The 20,356-nt window shown below is 40.8% G+C and overlaps 1 protein-coding gene across 2 annotated transcripts in view; it reads right to left on the bottom strand.

Annotated features, from left to right (window-relative positions):
• mmp15 (matrix metallopeptidase 15) overlaps window positions 1–20,356 on the bottom strand; it is a 63,798-nt gene that overhangs the window by 35,754 nt on the left and 7,688 nt on the right. The window contains exon 1 of one of the 2 annotated variants that reach the window (XM_033036106.1): window positions 14,179–14,279. The exons of the other annotated variant lie outside the window; for it this stretch is intronic. The gene's annotated coding sequence lies outside the window, so the exon portion shown is untranslated. Of the gene's footprint in view, window positions 1–14,178; window positions 14,280–20,356 lie in introns of those variants that run through there. 2 annotated transcript variants of the gene reach the window in all.

The following is a 20,356-nucleotide window of genomic DNA, read 5'->3' on the forward strand; positions in this document are numbered from 1 at the left end:
GGCAACTGTGGAGGCCTCAATAGGCCCGACTATGGGTGGACATTGGGGATGGGACTGGACTTTGTGCCTTCCCCCATAATGGGAACCATTGTGGGGGCATGTTTTTATGTTAAAGCTATTTATTATTGTTACGTTTGTATTCTTTTTTATGTGCTGCATTGGCAAAAGGAATTTCACTACATCCAGGTGTATGTGACAATAAATCAACCTTTGAACCTTTTGAACCTTTGAACCTTTACTTATCTGTTGTGCTGCTGCAAGTAAGAATTTCATTGTTCTGTTAGATTAGGCTGCTTGGAGTATTGCATGCAGTTCTGGTCACAGATCGCCCCAATACAGGATGCATGTGGAGGCTTTGGAAAGGGTGCAGAGGAGGTTTACCAGCATGCCTAGATTAGAGGGGATTAGCTACCAGGAGAGATTGGACAGACTTGGATTGTTTTTTCTGGAACGCCGGAGATGACCTGACATAAGTTTATAAAATTATGAGAGGCATAGTTAGGGTAGATAGTCTTTCCCAGGATGGAAATGTTAAGGCGAGAGGGGCAAAGTATAAAGTGGAAGTGTCGTTTTTTTATCCCTTTGTTCTCCTTTGCTCCCCCTCCCCCAACCTGGCTGAATCTGGCCATTATTTGCCTCCACATCTGGTTCCACCTGTCACCTACTAGCTTTTGTCCAATTCCTCTGCTGTAACTCTAAATACTGACCATCTTTCCAATCCCCTCCCCCAGTCCTCGTGCAGGGTCTGTTCCACCTTAGCTTTCTTTATTCTGTGGTTCCAAACCTATTACTACAGTTCCCTCTTAAATCCCAGAGTATTATAAAGGACATTTCCCACCCCGGACACTCCCTGTTTGAACTGTTACCGTCAGGCAGACGGTACAGATCTACAAGGACAAGGACAAACAGACTTAAAAACAGTTTTTACCCCACTGCTATAAAGGCACTAAATGTAGCCGCCAAGGAACGCAGGGGCGATACATACATACATGAAATCGACAGAAGGATGTAGGGCTGGGTGTTTATGCGTGCTATTTTTATGATATTTATTTTAGTTGTTTATCTTTTAAATATTTTACTTTGTATGTATCGTTAGCTTTTAGAAATGTTTGAATGGTGCACTGACTGGCTGACATTTTACAATTTCGTTGTACATGGTTCATGTTACAATGACAATAAAGAAACTATTCTATATTCTATTCTATTCTATTCTATATTCTAACTACCCCCTCAGTTCTAAGCCCCCTAGAAATAAACAATGAATTTTGTTTAAGAAGGAACGGCACTGGAAAATCGAAGGTACACATAAATGCTGGAGAAACTCAGCGGGTGCAGCAGCATCTATGGAGCGAAGGGTTCCTTCGCTCCATAGATGCTGCTGCACCCGCTGAGTTTCTCCAGCATTTTTGTGTACCAATAAACAATGCATGCTGGCTTTGCCATAGATATCTACTAAAAAATGAAAAATAAAAAGAGAATTAAAAAAATTAAATAGGGAGTAAGGTGAGGTTTTGGAAATACTTCTCCATTCCTCCAATTATATTTTCTGAATGTTTTTTGGAAAGTAAAGGAGCCAGGGGATATCCATTTAAAATCTATTAAAAAGGAACAAAAAATATTCACTTGCTGATCTCCTGCAAAGGATGATATCTCCCAGGCATTTGGAAGACTGGAACCTCATAGTGAATTTACTGTCTTGCATGCATGAAATCTGAGTCAGACATAGGACCGCAACTTGCAGTAACAATTCTTTAAATTCCTGTGCTTTGTTTCGATTTTTACATTGTGCAAAGAGTAAAACTGATGATAGTGAAGCAGAAGCCTATTTTAGATTACTCTCAATGAGTGTTTGTTGTTCAATGTCATCCATTTTTAAACTATCACACAAAAGGCTCTTGTATGTTTACCTTTTTACAGCTATCGCTGACTTACAGAATTGGCTTTGATCGACCTCTGCCTATTCCAGGTAGATGGAAAGTAATGATAAGAAGCCATTGCCAAACTAAATATTATTGGACATATAGGTATTTTTCAACTATTTTTGTAATGTTTCCTTGATCATAAAAATTAACTTATGTTTGTACTTTTTAATCTGGCTGTAAATAGTCTGGTGAAATATTGTGTAGGAAGGACCTGCAGATGATTACACTGAAGATAGACACAAAATGCTAGATTAACTCAGCGGGTCAAGCAGCATCTTCGGAGAAAAGGAATGGGTGACGTTTTGGGTCGAGACCCTTCTTCAGACATTCTTCTTGCAAATATTGATCTTTTTATTTTGAGAAAGCTCGAGTAAGATCTGCAAAATGCATCGCGGATCCAAGTGAAAATACATTTTTTACCCCTTTCACCTTTATTCCTTCCTCTGGCTTCACTTTTTGTGCCACTTCTATCCTCATCTACTTTTCTCACACTTTTTGTTGTCATCTTTGACCTTTGTCCACCCATCTGCCAATCAAAAACCTCCTCACGTATCCACCTATCACTTCGATTTGTCCTGCTCCCACCCCTCTTCCAGCTCCTCTCCCCCCCCCCCCCCCCAACACTCAACTGAGACATATTCCTACATCACTCTAATGGTAACTTGATAATTCACCTACTACAGGTACCTTCAATATTCCCTGTTGTAATTGTCATCGCGATTCAACAACTTAGAATTGTATTATTTTGCAAGTGGCAACTTTTCACCCGGAGAATGGTGGGTATATGGAATGAGCTGACAGAGGAGGAACATTAACATCATTTTAAAGACCCTTGGACATGTCCATGGATAAGAAAGGTTCAGAGGCATATGGATCAAACGTGGGCAAATGGGACCAGCTAATATGGGGCATCATGGTCGGCATGGACAAGTTGGGCCAAATGGCCTGTTTCAGTGCAGTGTGACTCACAAAACTAAAATCTTTCCCCAGACACTGTTTGTATCTGAACTTGAAACCAGAACCCAACATTTGGTGGCAATTTGCCACAGGATTTCCACTTCAAAGATATTTGTATTAGGAGCATTCATAAAGAGCTGCAAAGACTGACAAAGATAAGCCACTTGTCAGGAAGTGATGCATTGACCTTTGTCAGTAAACTCTCATTCACAATTCATTTGAACAAAGGACTATAGTTTGTTACTTAACAGTTCTTAAATTTTATTCTCTTTGTGAGTTTTCTTGCAACTATCCAGACAAATCTAGACTGCATTTGTCACTGCCTGACAGATGAAGTGAAAGAAATTGGAGGAGCAGCACCTCATATTTCACTTGGGCAGTTTGCACCCCAGCAGTATGAACATTGACTTCTCTAATTTCAGGTAGTCCTTACTTTCTCCTCCCCTTCTCAGCTCTCCCTCAGCCCTCTGGCTCCACATCTTCCTTTCTTCCTCCCGCCCCCCCCCCCCCCCCCGTCCCCCATCCTCACATCAGTCTGAAGAAGGGTTTCGACCCGAAACTTTGCCTATTTCCTTCGCTCCATAGATGCTGCCTCACCCGCTGAGTTTCTCCAGCATTTTTGTCTACCTTCGATTTTCCAGCATCTGTAGTTCCTTCTTAAACATGGATTAATGATGTTTCCCATCGAGACCCTTCTTCAGACTTCATATCAACTAACATTTGCAGTTCTTTATTTCTACAAAATACAATGAGACTGATTCTGCACCTCTGGCAAGTTGAATTGAAGAGGATTCCAATGTTTCTTATATGTACGGTTGGCGTTAAGTGGGCTGGGGTCTCACCTTCCGTGCCCTCAGAAGTGCTTTGGGTGTTCCAAGGTTGGCCGTGGGTAACGCCCTGAAGCACAGAGGCTGAGCGGTGGCAGTATGAGCCGAGCAACAGTGTGTTCACATTTGACATGTCCGGATCGAGGTGTCGGTGAAGTGGGCCACTGGACACCCTGCAGCAGCCTGGGGCCCCATTGGGTCAGATGCCAATTCAAGAGGCCGAGCACACAGATTGGATGCGGCCTGCAGTGGTGTAAAGCAATGAAGCAGCAGTGGAGGACAGCCGACCCCTGGAACTCCAACCCAATGCAGCCACCAAGACAATAGGCCCTTGTGGCCAAGTTAAGACTTTACATTTTTAACTGCTTTGAGCCTGATGGGTACAAGATGGCGCCAGAAACGTGGCAACTCCTGCATACTGCCTCAGTGTAATATACTATTCTTACACTCTCATACCCAAGTATGATTGTGCATATGTATAGTAAGATTTTTACTGATCTGCATACAAGAAAGGGTATTTCAGTGTCCCAACCAACATTTGACAATAACGTACCATTTTCCATCAAACCATTGAGGTACTAATATTGCTGTACAACATATTTGTGTCCTTCTCTGCTTCAGAAGTTCAATCGCAGAGCACAACAGAACACACACATATTGCAGTGTTCATTAATGCAAGTGACCAAGCCTTTACAATTTTGAAATTGCAGTTTTCCCATACTGGAAGAGAGATTGATGAAGAATAAAAAAAAGTTTGCAAAATTAAGAAAAGGTTCTTGAGAGAGTTATTTTCACCAGTTTCAAATTGATAATGGAAGTCAAAGTTTAAATGATTATCATTAGAATAAAATAGATTGAAAAGGTTTTTTCAACTGACTGTCAACAGCATGTCGAGAATTTACCACAATAAACAAACAAGGCATTTTCTGGAGAAAATGATTAGGTGATGTTTTGGATCGAGATTATGTATGAATATGATTAAAAGGTAAGGGAATAATTTAATATTAGAAATTGTCAGTCAGGAAGACCTAGCACTAACACATACATGCTGGCTAGTCTCCTTCCAGCCCTGTAATTTCTATGGAGCTATATCAAAATATTTAAAATCTTGCTCATACATAAATTATTTGCCACATGAAATTTATTTTCTTTCAACAGTTAATCATACTAAATAAGCATTTACATCAGAATATCTTACATTAACATGCTATACTGATTATTAGTATTTTTAGTTTTCCTCTAACATTGAAATAATAAACTATGTGATGTTTATGTCATAGCAATATAGCTGCTGAGCTTTGAACAAGTAGCATTGTGGAATGAGATATTCAAGACTGTGGGGTAAATGAATTCCCACGTTGCTGAGGAGTAATCTAAAAACCATGGAGGAGTAGAAAATTAGACAAATAAACTGTTCAATCTTATTGTGCTTTTTTTACCCTACATGAAGCTCACTCCAAAAATCTACTCAACGTACTTAGCGTCTTTCGGTGATACATCTGTCAGTTTTATTAAAAGCTAATCTACCAGGACAAAATTCAAGAAGAGCTGCAAGTTGAAATATTCTGTCAAAACTGAAATTAACCAAAAACTATTATCAATTTAGTCTATTTTGCTATTCCTTCATTGTCTCTGGGTAAAGTTCTATAACTCCTTATCTCCTTATCTGGCAGTATCTTTACCCAACAGTCTGCAGCAGTTCAAATAGAAGTCAGCTACTGACACCTCTTTTACAGAGATAAATGCAACAGAAAAATGTGCCATTGTTTTAAGGTTGTGATGGTTGTTATTAATCAAATTAATCTCAAAAGTAAGAAACCGAACACTGTGTAATATCAAAAGTGTAAAATTTGAACATTTAAAAAATCTGTATGATCGTTTTAGTTATTTGAAAGCTTTAAATAACTTATTTTGTTCTGGCAGTAGACTTGCAAAGTGGACACTTTCCCGCTTTCCTGTTTTTCCTGCAGAATATTCTACATAGTATGCAGAAGGTTTTGGCAAAACATTACCAAAATACTTTCAGAACAGTAGTCAAACGTATCATTTTCATTACAAATGTTACAGTTGCACTGAATTCTTGGCTGTTAAAACCATTATTTCTGCAACTTCATTAACCTTCTGACAAGTAAAGCAATTGTCCTCAATAAAATATCCCTAGTATTTGTTAACAATGTATTTTTTTAAATTTCAAGATCTTCACATACAATTGCTGAGATGAAACACGGTGATCTTGATTTCATACCCTGTCCAAAAAATTTCAGAAGATCTGGTGTGGGAACAGAAGAAAGATGATTGGGAACACACAATATGTAAGCTTAAACCTTGCCATTTCACAGTGGGCAGAGCACAAGGTCCAGAATGTTCTTGTTTCTGTGTAGTATTACAAATAAACAAAAATAGGAACAGCTCTACCTAGTGTTCAATGCTCCCATCAGAACCCACAGAACTCGACTAACAGTGTAGAGACCAAAGTTCAAATCACGCCATGGCAGCTATGACATTTGACTTCAATTAATAATCTGGAATTAAAAAAAAAAAAGTAAGAAATCTTTATAAACTACCACTCTCATGATATGGTTCGCGGGAGAACCCCGTCTTCCTTATCAATCTACACTTCATGTACCTTCACACTCATTGAAATGGCCTAATAAGCAAATCAGTTTGACCAAAACTGTTACATTTTAACAAAGAAGCAATAATATTGGAACCCTCTAAGTGCACAAGAAAATGACGACAGCAGTTCAAAGAAAGAGCTCGCCATCATTTTGTCCATAGCAAATTGGGGTGGGCAATAAATTCTAGACTTGCTGATGATACGCAGATGCCAAAAATAAAGATAAATAGAATGAATGAGAGCTCCTTGGACAAAATCTGCACAAATATTTGAAAATGCGGAGACATCCTCAGAAAAGTTCGAAGGCTGCTTCTTGCTCACGCTGCAGTAAAGCAAATCTCAATTTGACAAAGTTCTTTCAAAACTGGGAGACACCCTCCCACATGCAAAAGTGTAATGGAATAATGACATAAATCAAAGATGTTTCACTGGGCAAATGGAAATACATAATGGAGAGGTGTCCTCCATTAGTTTAGTATATTATTGCCTTGTCTACTGAGAAACAGTAAAATGGTATGTTTTGCATGCTATTTAGCCAAATCATACCATGAGTACAATTAAATACAAGTAAAAGAGTGGATAATAGCAATTCCTTTTCTAAGATAGAAGGCTATGTGTCACTCTCTTGCAGGTTTGAAGTCTCAAGTCTTTGATCTTGCCCTAGGGAGATATGCATTCCTTATTCTTATCTCCTCTGCCTCCATATGCCAATATCACCATGTCCCATTCCCCCGAAAAAAATCACATGACCGTAGGTCGCTTTGAGGGGTACGAGAGATGAATTCACAGATCATTCACAGCCACCAACTTTCCCCTTCACTGCCAACACATCTATTTTATAATAATTTATATGATAAATATAAATGCCTGGACGTCTTTAGGGTGCCTAAATATTTATATTTAAAATATAATGGTCACTTTTCTGTGAAAGTGCCACATCTTTAAAAAAAGCACGAATTGGTCATTTGGCGCTGTGCGCCTTTCAATAAGATCATGGCTGATCATTAGCCCACTTTCTTGCACAAACCTTATATCTCGATTTCTTTAATATCTATAAGCAAATCTTTATCTTGGAAATACTCAATAATAGAGCCCTGCATCCCTCAGGTCAAGAATTCCAAAGATTCACCACAAGGATTTTGTAGATATGGGTGTTTCCGTAAATGCAGCACTCAGTAGTGAAACTGAACGTCTCCAAACTTCCAGGTTATTTTCCTGTTTTTTCTGTAATATTCCCATTGTTTCATATATTGTATTTTAAGTAGTATAGATCATGGTGTAGAGGCAAAATAATGAGATTTAGTAAAAATAAATAAATCTGTTTTTACAAAGAAAAATATCAGATATGTGCTTTCTTGCCTTTTTTTTAAAATGACATTTTTTAAAAAATTTAAAAAACAATTTTTTTTTTTTAATTAGAAGTACGGTAAGTTACAATAATACACAACACATATGTCTTAATACATTTTTTGTCGCACTTCATTTTTTGAGCTTTAAGAAAAAGATAGAAGTAAAGGAAGTAAGGAAAGTGCGCAAGAATCGTGAAGGTGCAAGAGAGTGTTGAGAAAAGAAAGCCCCTTAGAAAAGAAGTTAGAGAAGGAAGTAAAGAAAGAAAGTAGACCCTAGAAAAGAAGGAAAAAGAAAGGAGAAACAATCGCTCTATTATAACATTAAACGCCGCAGAAAGGGGACTACCAACCAAGTCTGTTTTTGTTGTTTTACCCCCCGTTACCAGATCCTGGTACCATTTATTTATTTATTTATTTTTTAAATTACTATTGCACCTCATGCTTGTAATAGTTCCAAAAACGTAGACCACGTTGACATTTTTCAAGCAGGATTTCAACAGATGCTTAGGCTAATTTATACCAGAAAGATTACATCAATTTTGTAATTAAATAACTCTAGATAAGCCAAATTCTGATGATGCTTATGATTTTTATGATTTATCACCCGATGAGATGGTTTTCTGATGGCCCAAGTTTCTGCAGCACAACGTGAGTATCAGTGTCCCTTTGGTCACGTGTGAAATGTGTGCTTTAAAAGCAGAGTAACCATTTTTATATTTATTGTTTTTTTTAATTCTTTATATTTTTTATTTAAGCTTTCCATTGAAATACTTATAAAATAATAGAACTTAAAATCATGAAATAAAAATGTAGTTTGCTCAACTATTTTATCGATGTCTCATTCTGTAATCTGTGAGGGAGCTTCGAAATCAGTATAAGAGACAGTGTCCAAGTGGTCACATTGTGGTAACACTGTGCTCCGAATAACTTTGTGGTCACTGTTATCTTGTTCTCATTGGTAGTCAAAAATAATTTGCACTTTTTCATTCATATTCCGTGAATATTGTTGCTTGTTTACTATATCTTTTATTATTGTTTAATTTTTTTTTAATTCCGTGAAACTTTCATAGGTTGTTGCTATGTTGATGTAATGTGTGTGCACTGTAGAGAAGGGAATCGAAGAAGATGATCGAGCCCCTGATAACGCCGTGTCTCGTGGAAAGTATGCTCCTGTCTACACAGATACTCGTTTCCGGAAAAAAATTCGATTAAAATAACATTGTATTCGATGAAAGGTTACTATATTCTTTCTCATTTTCGTATATATATATACTTTTTTTTTAAATTATAAATTATAATTATAAATACATTTTTCCCCCCCCCCAAGTATTAAATTTTGGTAACGTTTTGGTCGATTTTGATCACAAATTAGCTCAAAAGGATCATAGGTAGGCCCATTTTTAATACTGTGGTATTCCATTATGATTTAATAACTTTCAAATTTGGCCACCCATGTCACAGGTTGTTATCCTTATTTACGGAAACACCCATATCAATGAGATCTCGTCCCATGTTTTCTAAAATTCCAGTCAGCAAGAACTCGGACTGTTCAATCTCTCCTCAAACAACATACCTGTCACCCCAGGAATCAATCCAGTGAAACTTTACAACAATGCCGCTTTCACAAATATATCTTCATTACATTACATTACATTTATTACATGTCATTTGAACCTCAGTGAGGCTCAAACGAAACTCCGTTTCCACAGCCATACAAACAAAGACAATTTCCTACAGACATACACACAATTCAATTTACAAAAACATCCATCACAGTGAACCCACTGTGATGGAAGGCAAAGTCTTTTCTCTCCCCTGTTCTCCATTTCTCTCCCGATGTCGAAGCCCCAGGCGGAAGATGGTGAGTCTCACGGCCATTTTAGGCCGAGCCGGGCGATGTACGGCCCCGCTCCCGGTCTAAATGTCACAATTATGTAGGGAGATCACACCAGTTCAAAATATTTCAGATGTGGTCTCATCAGGGTTGTATACAATTGGAGCAATATTTGTTTCTCTTCCAATAAAAGGTAACATACCACTTATCTTCCAAACTTTTTGATGTACCAACCCCCATCATATTAACGTTCAATAACTTTCATAATTCATGTACTAGGTTATCCAGACACTTTTGAACACCTCTCAATCTCTCACTACTTAGAAAATATTCAGCTTTTCGGAATAAACAAATTCCTAAGTATTTCACACAGTATAAGAGAAATAATCACTGCAACCTATTTATTTAAAAATCCACAATTAAGCAAATAATTTTTGCATTTTGTTTGGAATTTCAAAATTTCTAAACATCTGTTTTTGCTTCTTCATTCGGGGTATTGTGTGCAGATTGATGATAGAAAAATCCACTTTAAAATAAGGCTGTAACATAACAAAATGTGGAAAAAGTGAAGAGATCTGAATACTTTCTCTGAATGCACTGTATATGCAATCTCCACGTCTGTTCATTCCCATCTTACATCTGTGATCTGCAGCTCAATGTTTTTATCCTGCACGGCAGAACATTCTCTTTACTGTTTTCTTCTGATTTCAATTACCCTATCAACTGAAATTAGATACAGCTCACGTATAAATGAGTGTTCATGGCATGTTCTCATAGCTGCCGATGAAAAATAATCACCCCTCAGGAATTAACTACTACATTGCCAAAACTGATAAATTTTACTTTTTCCATCTCAAATTTCCTAGATTCTCCAGTTGATAACAAGGTGCATACAGGTCTTTAAATAAATGCTGTGTAATAATCAACTAAATTAATATGAATGCCATATAATTAATTAAAGCCCTCTCATTTGCACCTTACTTCAACAACAACATCCACTTTCGCAGTACTTTTAACAACTCAAGATGCTTCACTGGTTTGGAATAAATTAAAGGGGAAGGACCTGTACCATATATGCCTGTTGAGATGTGTATTAAATGGAAACAGTAAATGGAAACTGTTGCAACAAACGCAAGTTCCACCAATTTTTAAAGCGATGAATAAGGATGAAAAGGATGCAAAAATAAAGTGTGATTGGTAGAGATTGCAGACATGGCGATGTGGGATACATGTGAAGGAATTTGAAGATTAAAATGGGAAATGTGAATTCAGAGCATTGAGGAACATGGAGCCTGTCAAGGACATGATAAAGAGGAACTATATATTTGATACAATTGCCAGTTTGAATATGTTAGATGTTAAGGAGGGTATAAGATAGACTAACAAGAAGGGCGTTTGAATATGCACCAAATTTGTGGTATTTTGTCAAAAATCTGAGACATTTTGCAAATTTTGTAATAAAGATTAGGTATTTTATTCAATCGGTTTAAATTAGATGACTTGATAATATAAATAACTCGGCATACTGCACTTACTGTCATAAACTAGCAACTTCCCATTTTACCATGAACAACAGCATGAAGGATTTTGCAATAATATGATAAAACACTAACATCCCAAATTTCAGGTCTGATCATGGGATTTCAGGAGCTAGGGGTAACAAATTGATTATAAAATGTCATCCAAGTACACGTATTTGTAGCTCAAGACACACCAGCTACCATCATGGAAAGGAGATTAGTGATCAGCAATGAACATCACTTAAATTTTCTAGCGGTATTTTGTGAAGCCATTCAGCTTGCAATGATTATTTAATACAGTAAACTCTCATTGCAGCAAACTGTAGTGAGGGGATGGAATGGTGTCTGTTATTGCCAATTATCCGTTATAACCAAGTGAGATTTTACCAAGTAATGGAGTATCATTGTGTAAGTAGTAGAAACAAATAACTGTTGGCGCTGGTCACAAAGTGCTGAAGTAATTCAGGAGGTTATGCAGCATCTCTGGAGAAAATGAACAGGTGACATTTCGGGTCGAGGCCCTTCGTCAGACTCTTGGTCTGGAAATAGGCCTGGAATCCAGGTGAATTGGTGGTCGTGGGATACGTAGGGATCGGCAAAGTTATTGATTGCGGCCGGCCGAAGTGCAGGGAAGGGCCGGTGGTGGCAGTGGCTGCAGCCAGGCCTGGAAGCAGGAATAGGGGAGGCGATGTGCGTCAGGGGTGCATAGGCAACCAGTTTGGCGGCGAAGGTCCGTGGGTTCGTCTGTTATAACCAAAATCAGTTAAAGAGGTCCATAATAACAAGGGTTTGCTGTATTTGTGCTGCTATTTTCGAGCAAATCTCTACCTAACATCCTCTCTTTACCTCTAATTCAGGATAACATGTATTCTGCAGCAGGAATGACCTCCCTACGCAATTGAAAGAGTTCATCAAGTAATTAGCAGATAGGTTGCTGAATGTATTTTCTACTGGCTCTTTCAATCATTGTACCCCATGGTACAATTATTTGATGTTTTGTAGAATCCAAATACAGGTGCACAACCTTTTATCCGAAAGCCTTGGGACCAGACACTTCTCGGATTTCGGGATTTTTCGGTTTTCCGAACGGAAGGTTTTTAGCGTAGATTTTAACATGTGGCTCAGTGGTAGAGTGCTCGGCTCGTGGCCGCAAGGTCGCGCCTCGATCCCGGCAGTTACCCGGTCAGGGCCGGCCTTTACCCGATAGGACCTATTTCTCCCAATTGGGCCCCGCGCCTAAGGGGGCCCCGCGCTAGAGTAATCAAATTAATTGGAGCAAAGATCTTATAGCGCGCAAGATGGTCCACTCCTGTGAAATACAATGAACTGACGCGTAGTCCGCACCGGAGCGTAACCTCCGTCATTTCAGTAACCCCGACCCGACTTCAGTTATGCCTCTCGCAGCGTTGCGGGGGAACAGTTTAGGTGTTGTTAAATGTTTTTTATCACTTCCTATTTAAACGGCACATACTGCTGATTAAACCGAAGACAGACACAAAAGGCTGGAGTAAATCAGCGGATCAGGCTGCATCTCTGATGAGGAATACGTGATAATAGGAAGAAATAGGCGATATTTCGGGTCGACTTTTTCAATAGCTGCCATGAGGGGAGAAGCGCCGGCACCAAGAGCGAGCGAAAGCGTGGACAGATGGACGAAAGCAACGTTCATAGAGCGGCGTTGGTAGACATTTCGGGTCGAGACCCTTCTTCAGACTGATAGTCAAGGGAAAGGGAAACGGGAGAAATCGGCATATCTTCCATTCACTTGTCCTTAGTACCGTCCATAGCTCTTGCTCCTCTTTCCCCTGAGTCAGTCAGAAGAGGGGTCTCGACCCGAAATGTCACCTACATAGATCTTTGGTCACCTATTCCGACCTATGATCATTGCTTTTGTCCGTTCTGTCCGCGCGTTCGCTCGCTCTTAGTGCTGGCGTTTCTCCCCTCAGACTCCGCCAAACAAACACACGCACACACACAGCATGTCCGGCAGATCGCTGCGGGCCGAGAGAGAGTAGAGAGGTAGAGGGGGAAGAAAGGGGTAGATGGGGAGGGGGGTGTGAGGGGGAATGGAGAAGGGGGCGGTGCCCTCACGCTCCCGGGGCAGCTCTCCCGTCCCTCTAGTCGCCGTGCTTCACGCACACAGCCTCGGCTCCCGCCCTCCCCCCCTCTCTCCAGGAAGACGCGGTGAACAATACACCGGGGGTTGCAGCAACGTTTACAAACCTCGGACTCGGCTCACGCCCGGACCCAAGCATCCGTTCCCGCAGCTGGACCTCTCCCTCTCTTCCCTCCCTCCCTTCCTTCCCTCCCTCCCTTTCCCTCCCTCCCTTCCCTTCTTCTCTCCCTTCTCTCCTTGTCCCCTCAGACTCCGCCAAACAAACACACACACACACACACACACACACACACAGCATGTCCGGCAGATCCTTCCTCTCTCTTTTCCCTTCTCTCCCCTCCCTTTGCCGAAACCCTTCCTCAGACTGATAGGGGGGACTGATAGGGCAGTCTGAGGAAGGGTTTCGGCCCGAAGCGTTACCTATTTCCTTCGCTCCATAGATGCAGCTGCACCCGCGGAGTTTCTCCAGCATTTTTGTGAATCCCTAGACCTAGTTCAGTGAGTGTCCACCGAGGGTCACCCTAGAGGTGACCGCGGAACCTCTCCGGGCGACCCCGGTGGACGCTCACTGTACTAGGTCTAGGGATTCCTACTCTCCCGGGCAATATACCCTCCCTTTTTTCCAGGACCGAAAATGTCCGATTTTCGGAGCTTTTCGGTTTCCGGAATTTCGGATAAAAGGTTGTGCACCTGTACTCCTAAAATTTAGTGAATGCAATGCAAAGCATGAGATTTGTCCTACATACAAAGCTCCTGTATAAACATCTAGCTTTTTGAAACATTAAGATGCATATTGCATGGCAGAGGTAATGAATACAGGTTTTGCAAAGCACAATCTGCTGACATTTGAAGGAAATGAGGGGTTTTCAACATGTTCTGACTATAATTTTACCATTTGGTCCTCGCTGTGTGAGATATCTGCGGTTTTTGTAAGTATATCGTCAATGAAATCTCTCTCGCGTTCCAACTACAATTCCAACCTTAGCACCGGAATAGGGCTGTCGTTTAAGTGTTTTATTGTCATACATGTCATTACCTGTCAAAGGGTCTTGTTTTGGACTCCTAGGCCGGTCTATATATTTGCAATTTCAATAAGTTGTCTTTTGTCGTTGCATGAAAAGGTTCACTGATGCTCTCCTGTTAAAAAAGAACTTATTCAGTCTTGCCAGAGAACAACAGGTAGTGCAAACATTGCAGGGATTGCATATTTACGCATGTTGTAGGGTGCCAATGACTTCACCTGGTAAACAATGAAGTGTACTGCACATGGTGGTAATTCTGTTCCCTCAACGGGTAGTGTTTCATACAGGTCAACAGCTATTTCAGTTGTTGTGTAGTATTCATTCTGCAAGTCTGGTTGCCATCCCATAACTTCAATTTGCAACTTATGCACAACTGAGCAGCACGCAAATCATGGAATCCAAGCCAGCAAATGAAACATGATAGAGCACGTTTTTCCTTCTTGGACTTCTCCAGAAGATCCCTGGAGGTGGTGCATTTTTATGCTGAAAACCCCTGCTGTCATGATGGCATAATCTGTGTGAGCAACTGCATGTTAAGCAGCTAAAGAGCAGTGGCAGAAAAAAAACAAGAAAATTGAAGCGGATGATGAAGAAAAGTGAAGGCATCAAGATATCCCATTTCAGGCTCGACTGGGAATAACTCATCCAAGTAACATTTCAATAAACACAACTACAATTCCCTATTCACCTCTCCGTCATTGACCACAAAGTGTCCTTTAAGCCTTGATGCAAAAATCGAAACCAAGATAGAGCGTAGAAAATTAAAGTTATTGTCTAACTATTCAATATGGGGCAGCACGGTGGCACAGTGGTAGAGTTGCTGCCTTACAGCGCTAGAGACCCAGGTTCGATCCAGACTGAGGGTGCTGTCTGTACAGAGTTTGTAAATTCTCCCCGTGACCGTGTGGGTTTCCACCAGGTGCTTCGATTTCCTCCCACACTCCTAAGATGTACAGGTTTGTAGATTTGTCGGCTTTGGTAATAAAATTGTAAAATTGTCCCTAGTGTGTTGGATAATGTCTGTGTGCGGGGATCGCTGGTAGGTATGGTTTCAGAGGCCAAAGGATCTGCTCTTGTGCTGTATCTCTAAACTAAAATCTCATAGAAACATTACTCACACTTCTGCATTCACTTGGTGCTTCTTTTCCTAACTGCATTGCCTGTCTACTGTTCTAATGCAGTGCAAGCAAAGTGGCTATAACATAGCTTATAAGATGCTCTACTTTCTGCATTGCAGTGGAAGACATTGTATCTGTAACTGCAATGTAGCCTCTGACAATTCTCGGCCTCAAAGGTCTTGCTTTGGAATGTGCCATCTTGACATTAGTAGCAGAGTCCAAGGTGGCTAGCTGACAGGTTATCGGAACAATACAGATAGATTGGTAATACTGGGATCATAAATGCAATTAACCTGATCTGTTTCCCCTTTGGGTGTTGCCTTAGTTTTATTAATTTGTTTGAGGACAGGTTCCATTGCTATTGCTGCAATATGAATATTGAGGCATTGACCATTAGACACATTGGATTTGCAAGTATCAAAGCAATTTTCCAGAAAGAATATGCTTCAAAGTTACTGCAATGCTAATCCAATGATGATACTGCTCTCCTCCATGCTCCCTAAGATTATATGAAAATGTTCCTGTTAGCATCAGGTACTGTTAGAATCTATACACTGGGATCCACTTTCTTCTATAGATTACTCTATCCTCATTCTCAAGCAAGTACTTTCTCTACCTTAGTCTCCTGGGACTGAACACCTGTATTATTCTTGCCCCCTGCTCTGGTTACATCCCAATCGCAGGTGGTCAACTAACACAAACTCCCTGGTAAAGAAGGCACAACAATGGCTTTACTTCCTAAGATCACTCAGGAAAGTCAACTTGCCACAACAGCTGCAAGTATCATTCTCCCTTTCCTCCATAGAGAGCGTCCTGACACATGGCATCCTGGTGTGGTATGGCAACAGTTCTGCGGCTGACAAGAAGGCTCTGCAGAGAGTCATCAACACAGCTCAGAAGATCACCAACACACATTTCCTGCCCTGGAAGATCTATAGCTCTCGTTGCCTGCGAAAGGCATCACGCATCCTAAAGGACTCATCTCATCCCGCAGATCACTTGTTTCCCCTTCTAGCCTCAGGAAAGCGTTACAGGTCCATCAAATCACACACAACATTAACAAACAGTTTCTACCCCAAGGCCATCACCACGCTGAACTCTGCAATGAATACACACCCCCCATAGCCAATATTTTGTACTGCTATAAAACTACACTGTGGGATATTGCACATTCTGACTTGACAATGTTTTTCTTGCCGTTTTTGCTGTTTTCATTGTCATTATTTATTTATCTGATACGTTGGATCAGTGCGCCTGAAATTTTGTTGTATGCATTTACAATGACATTAAAGTGTTTTATTATTAATTATATCTAATAAAAACATAGAAACGTAGAAAATAGGTGCAGATGTAGGCCATTCGGCCCTTTGAGCTAGCACCACCATTCAATATGATCGTGGCTGATTATCCAGAATCAGTATCCTGTTCCTGCTTTCTACCCATATCCCTTGATTCCGTTAGCCCTAGGGGCTATATCGAGCTCACTTGAATACATCCAGTGAATTGGCTTCCACTGCCCTCTGTGGCAAAGAATTCCACAGATTTACAACTCTCTGTCTGAAATGTTTTTTCCTCATCTCCGTCCTAAATGGCCTACCCCTTATTCTTAAATTGTGACCCCTGGTTCTGGACTTCCCCAACATCGGGAACATTTTTCCTGCATCTGTCTCTGTCTCTCTTGCTCTGTCTCTCTTGCTCTGTCTCTCTCCGTCTGCCTCTCTCCGTCTGTCTCTGTCCGTCTGTCGCTCTCTCTCTGTCGCTCTCTCTCTGTCGCTCTCTCTGCCTCCATCTCTGCCTCCATATCTCTCTCTCTGTCTCTGTCTCTGCCTCTGCCTCTGCCTCTGCCTCTGCCTCTGCCTCTGCCTCTGCCTCTGCCTCTGCCTCTGCCTCTGCCTCTGCCTCTGCCTCTGCCTCTGTCTCTCTATCTATCTACCTATCTCGGCCTCTCCCTCTCCCGGCTCCAGGACGCTCACCCCCCTCCACTACGCAGAGCGACGATGGCCTGGCCCGTGGGGACAGAAAAGGAAACTTACCCATGGAGCTGTCGAGTCCCTGAGGGGGGAAAAAGATTTTGACGCCAGTCATGTAAAGACGGGAGGGGCGGGGCAAGTGGGGGCGCTGTTTTATCTCGCTAGCACAGAACCCCCAACCACAGAACCCGCTAAATAGCCCACTGCATGGAACTTGTTAAGAGTTTGCTGCGGGCTGGATAAAATCTCGTGTCTGGCCGGATGTGGCCCGCGGGCCATAGTTTGGAGACCCCTGTTCTATACAATCCCCTCTCTTCCCTCTAAATTCCAGTGAATATAAGCACAGTCAATCCATTCTTTCATCATTTGTCAGTCCCGCCATCCCGGGAATTAAACTGGTGAACGTACGCTGCACTCCCTCAATAGCAATAAAGTCCTTCCTCAAATTAGGAGACCAATATAGCATGCAATACTCCAGGTGCAGTCTCACCAGGAGTAGGACCTCCTTGCTCCTATACTCAAATTCTCTCGCCAACATGCCATTAGCTTTCTTCACCGCCTACTGTACCTGCATGTTTACTTTCAGTGACTGATGTACAAGGGCTGCTAGGTCTCGTTGCACCTCCCCTTTTCCTAATCTGACACCATTCAAATAATAATCTGCCTTCTTGTTCTTGCCGCCAAAGTGGATAACCTCACATTTATCCACATTATACTGCATCTGACATGCATCTACCCACTCACTCAACCTATCCAAGTCACCCTGCAGCCTCATAGCATCCGCCTCGCAGCTCACACTGCCACCCAGCTTTGTGTCATCTGCAAACTTGGAGATGTTACATTTTATTCTTTTGTTAATAATACATAATAATATTCGTAATGATACATCAGAGCCCGACTTTAAGCTATTCTTTAAAATTCAACAATAGTATCTGCATTGCTGGTTGCAAATATTAAATAAAGTGACAGTTTTTCATCTTTATTTTCATTCAGCCTGCAGATGTTGGTTTTCTGTACCAACACATCACCCTGGCAAGAATTTGCGAAGAAGACTGAAGTGGAAAGGTAAGGGCTACATGTTTACATGATCCACAGTTTGAAGAGCTTCAGAAGAAAATGTGGTATGGCAGCAAAGTCGGGATATGAGTTTGTGAGTTTATTTTATTGACACGTGTACCAAGGTACAGTGAAAATCTTTTGTTGTGTGCTAACCAATCAACGAAAAGACAGTATATGCTTACAATTGAGCCATCCACAGTGTACAGATACATTAAGGGAATAATGGGATAACATTTAGTGCAAGATCAAGCCAGTAAAGTCCGATCAAAGATAGTCCGAGGGTCTTCAATAAGAAGTGCAATTAGAAGAACATATCAATTCCAGCTCTGGCTATGGGCACAACAATTAGTCATTCCACTGATGGAGAGTATTCTCTCTTCCACATATGTAAATTCATGCAACTACACCTGACCCTGCCATTAGTTGCTGCTCACTTTAATTATGTTCAACTTATTATGGCACATAATTCTTTGGCTTTGTTGACACTTGTAAGGTCACTGAACTTGGTTGTTGGATATTATTCCAGGTCATTGGATATGATTCCAGCCATTGAATATCACAGTTATCTGCCTCCACTATTATGGTGTTTGTTGAGTGGGTTACTTCTCCACCAATTTCCAATTATGATAGGAAATGTTGAGCCCATTTGTACCCATGTTACATCAATCTTTCAATGTCCCTTTGATCCCATTGATCCTAGAATATCACCAGCATCTGCAGTAGCCAGATGACATTTTTAAGAAACGAAGGCTAGGTTTAAGCAATGCTGCTACCTGCATTGGAATCAACTGGTGAATTAATAATAGTGCCCTCCATAATGTTTAGGCCAAAGACTTATCATTTATTTATTTGCCTCTGTACTCCACAATTTGAGATTTGTAATAGAAATAAATCACATGTGGTTAAAGTGTACATTGTCAGATTTTAATCAAGGCCAGTTTTATATATTTTGGTTTCACCATGTAGAAATTACAGCAGTGTTTATACATGGTCCCCCAATTCAGGGCACCATAATGTTTGGGACACATGGCTTCACAAATTTCTGTAATTGCTCAGGGGTATTTAAATGGCGCCTTAATGTAGGTATAAGAGAGTTCTCAGCACCTAGTCTTTCCTCCAGTCTTTCCATCACCTTTGGAAACTTATATTGCTGTTTATCAACATAAGGACCAAATTTGTGGCAATTAAAGTTAAAGAAGACATTATGAGACTGAGAAACAAGAATAAAACTGTTGGAGACATCAGCCAAACCTTAGGCTTACCAAAATCAACTGTTTGGAACATCATTATGAAGAAAAAGAGCATTGGTGGGGTCATTCATCGCAAAGGGACTGGCAGGCTAAGGAAGACCTCCACCGCTGATAACAGAAGAATTTTCGCTATTATAAAGAAAAATTCCCAAACACCTGTCCGACAGATCAGAAACACTCTTCAGGAGTCAGGTGTGGATTTGTCAATGACCACTATCCGCAGAAGACTTCATGAACAGAAATACAGAGGCTACACTGTAAGATGCAAAGCAGTGGTTAGCCGCAAAAATAGGATGGGCAGGTTACAGTCTGCCAGTACTTAAAAGTTAGGATGGGGTTAGGAACTAAGTTAGGAAACCCAAAGGGTAGGATGTGCCTGGACTGGTTTTTCGCCAATAGTTATTGGTTTGCCACCATCTAATTAATTAAATTACTTTCTTTTCATTTCACACTCGCTAAAACAAGTCGTCTTCTAACTATGTACTTTTCAGAGCTGATCTACACATTTTGTTTGTTACTTGTAGGCTTACATGTATGCAATTTTATATTAAAATGTAACTTAGATCTGTTTGGTCCATTAACTCGCAGGCACTTTTTAAGCACACATTTTGATTACTTTCCATTCTACCATAGAGATATAAAGTCTATAATAGACTTTATTTGTATTTCTATGATTCTACAGGCCTTGGCTGGGAACCTGGGGCTCACCAAAATTGTTCCCAATTGGGCCCCGCCCCTCCTAAGGCCGGTCCTGCATGTGCGCATGAGTTATGCATCAAGATTATAATCCATTTC

This window comes from Amblyraja radiata, chromosome 17 (assembly GCF_010909765.2).
Source record: "Amblyraja radiata isolate CabotCenter1 chromosome 17, sAmbRad1.1.pri, whole genome shotgun sequence".
NCBI classification, from domain to species: Eukaryota; Metazoa; Chordata; class Chondrichthyes; order Rajiformes; family Rajidae; genus Amblyraja; species Amblyraja radiata.